An 8,324-nucleotide genomic window follows, 5' to 3' on the forward strand; every position below is an offset into this window, starting at 1 on the left:
GGAGCAGCGAGGCCAACGAGGCCGGCACGGGTGCATGCTGCCGCCTCGGGGTGCAGAGCACCCCACTATCCCCGTCGGGATGCCCAGCTGGGATGCAGGCAGAGATTTTCATGGCCACTCTCCAGCCTGAAGCACCCAACGATCCCAGGGAGCCTGGAGCAGACTCCTGGGGTCTCTCCGAAACGGGGGGATGATGGGCTGCTCAGGGATTTTCCCTGGGAAATAACTTGCCAAATCAATGAGCTGGTGCAGGGAAAGTTCCCACTGGTGCTGCCGGGCTGGAGGAAGGGCAAAGCCGGGAATGCCCAAACCCAGCGGCACAGGGATGTGGTAAGAAGAGAAGGCCAAGTTCAAGTCCTTGATTTGGGTGTTCTCCTTGCAGGAATCCTTCCTGCAGACCTGGGCTGGTTTGGGTCGAGAGTAACCAGGGCAGGAGGAGGGGACTGAGCATTTAGGGGGGCGATGCCCCAGGATCTGTGAACCCCAGAGTCAAGCCCTGGCTCTGCTTCTGCTCTTCAAGCCCCTTCCAGGTGCATCACCAGCATGGGAGAAGCACCAGCCCCAGCCCAAACCAGGTGAGGAAGCCCCAAAAGGACTTTGTATCTTGTTTCTGCTGTGTGACTGCTTTCTGCAGGAACACCCGAGATGTCTTGTGGAAACCTCCCCGTTCAGTGGCCCCTATAAAGATATCCCAGCCCCGTATTTTGTTAGCAAACACACCCAGTCATACAATGAGGAGCACGGTACTGCCACGGCTCCTGGCACCTCCGTGTGCACCCCAGCAGCAGGAACAGGTGAAAATACAGCAGAAGCTCTGCAGATGATGGAGTGGGGCTGTACGGCCTGTCCCTGTCCCAGGGAATAAAGCAGCATGGTCTGGGTGAGGTGTAGGAGTCTGGGTCCCATGGTCTCAGATAGCTTCAGAGCCTAAGGTCCTCTGCAGGACACTCCCAGGTTATGCCAGTGGTCAAAGCACCCAAGAAAGCAAAGGAAACCCAAGAAACTTGGGCCCAAGGTCAGCATTAGGCCTGGGCTGTCCAGTCTCAGCACTCAGAACAGGACGAGCCTGTGGCAAGGGCCTGGCTCCACCGCTCCAGTCGTGCTGTGGCTTCCTGAGTTCATTTCAGCACTGCTGGTGGGAGATGGACAAGGGACCATCCCTCTGACCCGGGGTCTCAGGGCACCCTTGGTTATTGCTCTGCCTGCAAAAACCTTCCCACCTCATCTCATCTCATCCCGACAAGTGACATGTCAACACCTCCCATCCCAACACCTCCCATCCCAACACATCCCATCCCAACTCATTGCACTCCATCCCATCCCACCCCAACACCTCCCATCCCAGCTCATCCCATCCCAACTCAACCTATCCCATCCCTACACATCGCATGCCAACACATCCCATCTCAACTCATCCCATCCCAACACATCACATTCCAACACATCCCATCCCATCCCATCTCATCTCATTCCATCCCATCCCACCTCAACACATTCCATCCCATCTGAACTCATCCCATCCCATCTCATCCTATCCCAGCTCATCCCATTCCATCCTATCCCACCCCAAGACATCCCATCCCATCCCAACTTATCCCATTCCATCCCATCTCATCCCAACACATCCCAGCCCAACATCCCATCCCACCTCATCCCATCGGTGCCAGTCCCCACTCAGGAGACCTGTGGGTGTGAGGGCTGCTGGTGCCCCTGGCCCCCTGCCCAGGCTGCCCTGGGAGAACCAGAAAGGGGGGACAGGGCGCCCTGGGATGCCCAGGCCAAGCAGCCACCACTACGATGTCCTTTCCATTGGGCAGTCCCCAAAATGAACATGTTCCCCTGAGCCCCCCTTGCAGAGGTCCTGTCCTGACCCCCTAATCCACGTCCCATGATGGGGTGGGAGCTGGTCCCACCTCTGCTTTCCTCTGACACGTGAGGATGGGGAACCTGAGCGCTTTCCCCTCCCAGCCCCTCAAAAACATCTGGGGGTTTTTTGCGGTGTAAAGCAAATTTCCACACGACCTGCCCAAGGGCGGTGGGGGGGATAGCTGGACATGGACCCTGGCCATGGGCGAGGAGGACAGTGCTGCCCGCAGGAGCCTCGGCAGCCCACCCCTGCCCCACGGGACTCGGTGTCTGGCTGTCAGGACAGAAATGCATTAGGATCCCGTGAAGACAAAATAAAAAGCCTTTTGGGAGTGACTCGGCAGCACAGCCGGAAGAGAGACAGCACAGTCTGCTTTTTAGGAGGTCTCTTTGGTTTCTTTTTTTATTTTATTTTATTTTATTTTTGGCAGCTGCGATGGCAGCAGGGAGGGAGTAAATGGCCTTACTCGAGCCTGGATGCATTTGTGGCTTTCAAGAGGCAGAAGTGGCCAGAGTTTGAGAGTCTCTGAGCTGCGGAGGGCATGAGTCACAGCCGGGCAGCGGCTGCGGAGGGGAGGGAAGGGGAGAGGGAGGTGCTGCAAGCCCAGCAGTGTGCTGGGATGGAGGAGTGGGGTGCTGGGATAGAGTGGGGTGCTGGGATGGAGGAGAAGGGTTTGAAGAGCAGGGAGATGAGATGGAGGAGCAGGGTTGAGGGAGCAGGGTGCTGGGATTGAGGAGCAGAGTTGGAGGAGCAGGGTGATGGGATTGAGGAGCAGGGTGCTGGGATTGAGGAGCAGAGTTGGAGGATCAGGGTGCTGGGATGGAGGAGAAGGGTTTGAAGATCAGGGAGGTGGGATGGAGCAGCAAGGAGTTGGGATGGAGGACCAGGGTTGGAGCTGCAGAGTGGAGGAGCAGGGTGCTGGGATGAAGGAGCTGGGTGCCGGGATGAAGGAGCTGGGTGCTGGGATGGAGGAAAATGGTTTGAAGAGCAGGGAGATGGGTTGAAGGAGTGGGGTGTTGGGATGGAGAAGGGTTTGAAGATCAGGGAGATGGGATGGAGGAGCAGGGTGCTGGGAAGGGGGAGCAGGGATGGAGGAGCAGGAGTGCTGGGGCGGAGGAGCAGCTGTCAGGGCAATCCAAGGGCCCATTGCATGAGCCCTCACCAGTCTGCTGCCAGAAATGAAGATTCTGCTCCCACCCTGCTTGTCCTCACTCCGGCAGAGGGAGTCAGGCAGGGTCTGTCTCTGCTCCCCTTCCTCAGGCCCCCTTTAACACCATCCTCTTCCTCTCAGTGGTATCTGGAGTGGCTGGGGGGGGGGCAGTGACTTGGGAAAGGATCCAGCCCCTCTCCCCCCTCACGGGGCTGCTCCCCTTTTCCATTTTCCCTGGAAGCAGAGAGCTCAGTCCCTTCCCAGAGCCAGACCTCACCCACCCAGGGCAGGAGAGAGTCTGCGAGTGGTGGCCAAGGATGCTGCTGGGGCTCATCTCAGGGACTCAGTAGGGAGCAGCGAGCGTTTCGGGGAGCTGGATGCTCCCCAGAAGGCGAGGTGGCCTCTGCCTTTTCCCAGCCGGCCCAGGCTGCGATGGTGGGCGACGCGGCAGCTGCCGGCGACAGCTTGTGTTGGGCTGTGTTTGCTCACGCCTCGCCGCTCCGGCTGGCGGGGAGCGGAGCTGTGCTGGGGAAGCACCGGCACCCCGAGAGCCGCAGCACCCAGCCAGCCACAGCACCCCACAAACCACAGCACCCAGACAGCCACAGCACCCCAAGAGCCACAGCACCCCAAGAGTGACAGCACCCCATGAGTCGCAGTACCCTGCAAGCCATAGCACTCTGAGAGCCACAGCACCCCACAAGCCACAGCACCCCATGAGCTGCAGCACCCAGCCAGCCACAGCACCCCATGAGTTCAGCACCCCACGAGCTGCAGCACCCTATGAGTTACAGCACCCCGTGATCTGCAGCACCCCATGATCTGCAGCACCCCATAAACTGCAGCACCCCATGATCTGCAGCACCCCAAGAACCACAGCACCCTATGAGCCACAGCACCCCATGAGCTGCAGCACCCAGCCAGGCACAGCACCCCACAATCTGCAGCACCCTGTGAGTTCAGCACCCCACGATCTGCAGCACCCCACGAGCCGCAGCACCGCTGAGCAGCCACTTGCAGAGCACCCATAAATCATCGCTCCAGCTCTAATTTCCAGGCACAAGGAGCAATCAGGGGGTGCCGGGGTCCCCTCTGGGCACCCGGGTGCCACCCGCACCCTCCAGGAGGCCGGCGGCGGGGTGAAGCGCCCGTCCCCAGGGTGACACCGGCCTGTCCCTACCGCCTGACCCCGCCATGCCCAGCCGCTCTGGGATCTCCACCTCCCTGCAGAAATCCTCCCAAACATTCCTCAGAATAATTTTGCTTTTTCCAGCAAAATTTCCCCAAAATAAATTTGCTTTTTTCCAGCTGAGGAACCACCCCGCTTCGGCACAACCTGGCGATTAAGCGCGCGGATGCTCGAAGGAGCCACAGATTTGGGAAACGTTCTGCTGGCGGCAAAGAAATCACCGCTCTGCCTCCTGCGTGACAGGTATTTCAGCTTTTTTTACACACTTCACCTCCTGGAAAAAAAAAAAAAATTGTTTTTTTTTCCTCCTTTTCCTTTCACCGGTACAAACCAGATGCAAACTGGATGCACTTGCCCATGGGCGAGTGTAGCCTGGCCAGACTAGCCCCCGGCTCCCTCCTCTCCTGCCCCCCTGCCCTTTGTCACCCCAAAACCAAACAGAAATATTCCTGGGGGGGTGGCGGGGGGGGACACGGGTGGGAGACCACGAGGGCGTCACCCCCCGCCATGGGGGAAGGTCCCTTGGGTGTCAATTTGGTGTGAGCAAGGAGCACCGTGCCCTGCGCCACAGCAGCGGGGGCTGCGACATTAAATAATTCCCCCCAAAATTCAATAATTTTGGCACCGTCACCCGTCTCCGAGCCCCGTTGGGGCAGGATTTTTGTGTGTCCCCCCCCATCTGGACATCAGGGCAGAGCTGGGGGTGCGATATCAAATAATTCCCACCAAAATTAAATCATTTTGGCACCATCACCCATTTCCAAGCCCTGTTGGGCAGGATTTTTGCCCCCCCCCCCCCCGATCTGGACATCAGGGCAGAGCTGGGTGCTGCGACATTAAATAATTCCCGTTTAAATTAAATAATTTCAGCACCGTCTCCCACCTCCAAGCCCTGTTGGGGCAAGATTTTTGTGTCGTCCCCCCACATCTGGACATCAGGGTGGAGCTGGGGGCCACAACATTAAATAATTCATGACAAAATTACTGTCACCCGTCTCCGAGCCCCGTTGGGGCAGGATTTTTGTGTGTCCCCCCCCTGCATCTGGACATCAGGGCAGAGCCAAGGCTGTGACATTAAATAACTCCTGCCAAAAATAAATAATTTTGGCGTTGTCACCTGCCTTCGAGTGCCGTTGGGGCAGGATTTTTGAGTCCCACCCCCCCGCAGCAGGCCCCGCAGCGATTCCCCGGGGAGCGGAGGGACGCGGGTGTCCTGGCGGGGTGACACGTGTCACCACTTGCCGGCAGCTTGGTTGAGGTGCCAGCACATGTGCGATGAACAATTGTTCCTCGTTTCGGGTGTCAGCGGGTGACAAAACATGTCCCCGGGGTCACACGCACAGGCCAAGCTCGGGCCTTTTTCCAGGCGGAAGGATACGGCCCCGCTCCCACCCGGGAATTTTGATTTCAGGGCCTTTCTCCCCAAAAAATCTCCCAGCGGGATGGAGCTGGGAATGGTGTCCCCGGGGATGGGGTGGGGTGGGAACAACGCGGGCGTGGGGTCACCCTGGGTGTCCCCCCCGCCCCCAGCGCGGGGTCTGCGTGCCTGGGGGCTCGGCGGTGTGAGGCCGTGCAGCCACACGCGTGTGCGTGTGCACGTGTGTGCGTGATGCACGGCGGGGGGGCGGGTGCACAGGCGTGAGCGGCCACGCAGGTGGAGGCAGGTAGGGGGCACGTGCGTGTGTGTAAATCTGTGTGTGTGTAAATCTGTGTGTGTAAATATGTGTGTGTAAATATGTGTGTGTGTAAATCTGTGTGTAAATGTGTGTGTGTGAATATGTGTGTGTGTAAACATGTGTGTGTGTGTAAATCTGTGTGTAAATATGTGTGTGCATGTAAATGTGTGTGTGTAAATATTTGTGTGTAAATATGTGTGTGTAAATATGTGTGTGCATGTAAATATGTGCATGTAAATATGTGTGTAAACATGTGTGTGTAAATATGTGTGTGCAAATATGTGTGTGCGTAAAATGTGTGTGTAAATACGTGTGTGTATGTAAATATATATGTGTAAATATGTGTGTAAATCTGTGTGTGTAAATATGTGCTTGTGTGTAAATATGTGTGTGTAAATCTGTGTGTGTATAAATATGTGTGTGTAAATACGTGTGTGCATGTAAATATGTGTGTGTAAATACGTGTGTGCATGTAAATATGTGTGTAAATGTGTGTGAATGTAAATCTGTGTGTGTAAATATGTGTGTGTGTGAATATGTGTGTGTAAATACGTGTGTGTATGTAAATATATGTGTGTAAATATGTGTGTAAATCTGTGTGTGTAAATATGTGTGTGCATGTAAATCTGTGTGTGTAAATATGTGTGTGCATAAATATGTGTGTAAATACGTGCTTGTGTGTAAATATGTGTGTGTAAATACATGTGTGTATAAATATGTGTATGTGTAAATATGTGTGTGTATAAATATGTGTATGTGTAAATATGTGTGTGTAAATGTGTGTGTAAACATGTGTATGTGTAAATATGTGTGTGTAAATGTGTGTGAATATGTGTGTGCATGTAAATATGTGTGTAAATGTGTGTGTGCATGTAAATACCTGTGTCAATACATGTGTGTGTAAATATGTGCACTGTGTGACTGTGAGTGCGTGTGTGCAGGCATATACAAGTGTGTGTGCAAGTGTGGGCGAGGGGATGCACGTGCACATGGGTGTGTATGTGTGTACGCATGTGTGTGTGTGAGTGTGAGTGCATGTGTGTGTGCACACGTGTGCATATGTGTGTGTGTGTGCAAGTGTGGGCAGGGGGGTGTGCAGATGGGTGTGGGGGTGTGTGCACGAGTGAGTGTGTGTGCGTGTGCGCGTGTGTGTGTGCATGAGTGTGAGTACATGTGTGTGTGCACACGTGTGTGCACATGTGTGTGAGTGTGTGTGCATGTGTGGGTGAGGGGGTGCACATGGGTGTGTGCTTGAGTGTGAGCGTATGTGTGCCCTTATGTGTGCATGTGCGTGTGTGTGTGCACATGCACGTGTGTTTGTGCACGAGTGTGAGTGCATGTACGTGTGCACACGTGTGTGTATGTGTGAGTGTGTGCGTGTGGCGAGGCGGTGCATGTGCACATGGGTGTGTACATGTGTGTGCAGGAGTGTGAGTGTGTGTGCAAGGGGGGTGTGCATATGCATGTGTGTGTGTGCACGAGTGTGTGTGCAAGTGTGGGTGAGGGGGTGCACATGGGTGGGTGCGTGTGTGTGGTTGAGTGTGAGCATGAGCGTGTGTGTGTGTGCACGTGTGTGTGTGTGCAGGAGTGAGTGCCTGTACGTGTGCATATGTGTGTGAGTGTGTGTGTGAAAGTGTGGGCGGGGGGTGTGTGCACATGGGTGTGTACGTGTGTGTGTGTGCGAGAGTGTGTGTGCGTGTATGTGCACACACGTGTGCATACGAGTGTGCATGTGTGAGTGTGGCGAGGGGGTGTGTGTGCACATGGGTGTGTACATGTGTCTGTGCACGAGTGTGAGTGCGTGTGTGTGTGCACACGTGTGCACGTGCGTGTGTGCGAGTGTGGGCGAGGGGGCATGCACACGGGTGTGCGCGTGTGCGTGTGTGTGCGTGCACGAGTGTGAGTGTGCACACGTGTGCACACGCGTGTGCACGTGCACGAGTGTGCACCCAGGCCTGGCCGAGGGGGCACAACTGCACGCGTGTGCCGGGGGTGAGTGTGCGGCTGCTCACACGCGTGTTCACATGTGTACAAGCGCGTGCACAGGCGTGCCCGGGGCTTGCGCGCGGGGGTGTCCGTGTGTGCGGGAGTGTGTGCCGGGACCGGGACCGGTGACCGCGGGTTCGAGTCCCGGGCCCGGTGCGTGTCCCGGTACCGGTACTGGTGAGGGTTCGAGTCCCGGTGCCGGTGCGAGTGTTCCGGGCCCGGTACCGGTGCGGGTTCGGGTCCCGGTAGCTGCGGGTTCGAGTCCCGGGCCCAGCGCGTGTGCCGGTCCCAGTGAGGGTTCGGGTCCCGGTGGCTCCAGATTCGAGTCCCGGTGCCGGTGACTGAGTGTTCGAGTCCCGGTCCCGGTACTGGTGCGGGTTCTGGTCTCGGTGGTTGCGGGTTCGAGTCCCGGTGCCGGTGCGTGTCCCGGTGCAGGTACCGGTGACGGTTCGGGTC

The sequence above is a fragment of the Strix uralensis genome, chromosome 3, assembly GCF_047716275.1.
Source record: "Strix uralensis isolate ZFMK-TIS-50842 chromosome 3, bStrUra1, whole genome shotgun sequence".
In the NCBI taxonomy this organism is placed as follows: domain Eukaryota; kingdom Metazoa; phylum Chordata; class Aves; order Strigiformes; family Strigidae; genus Strix; species Strix uralensis.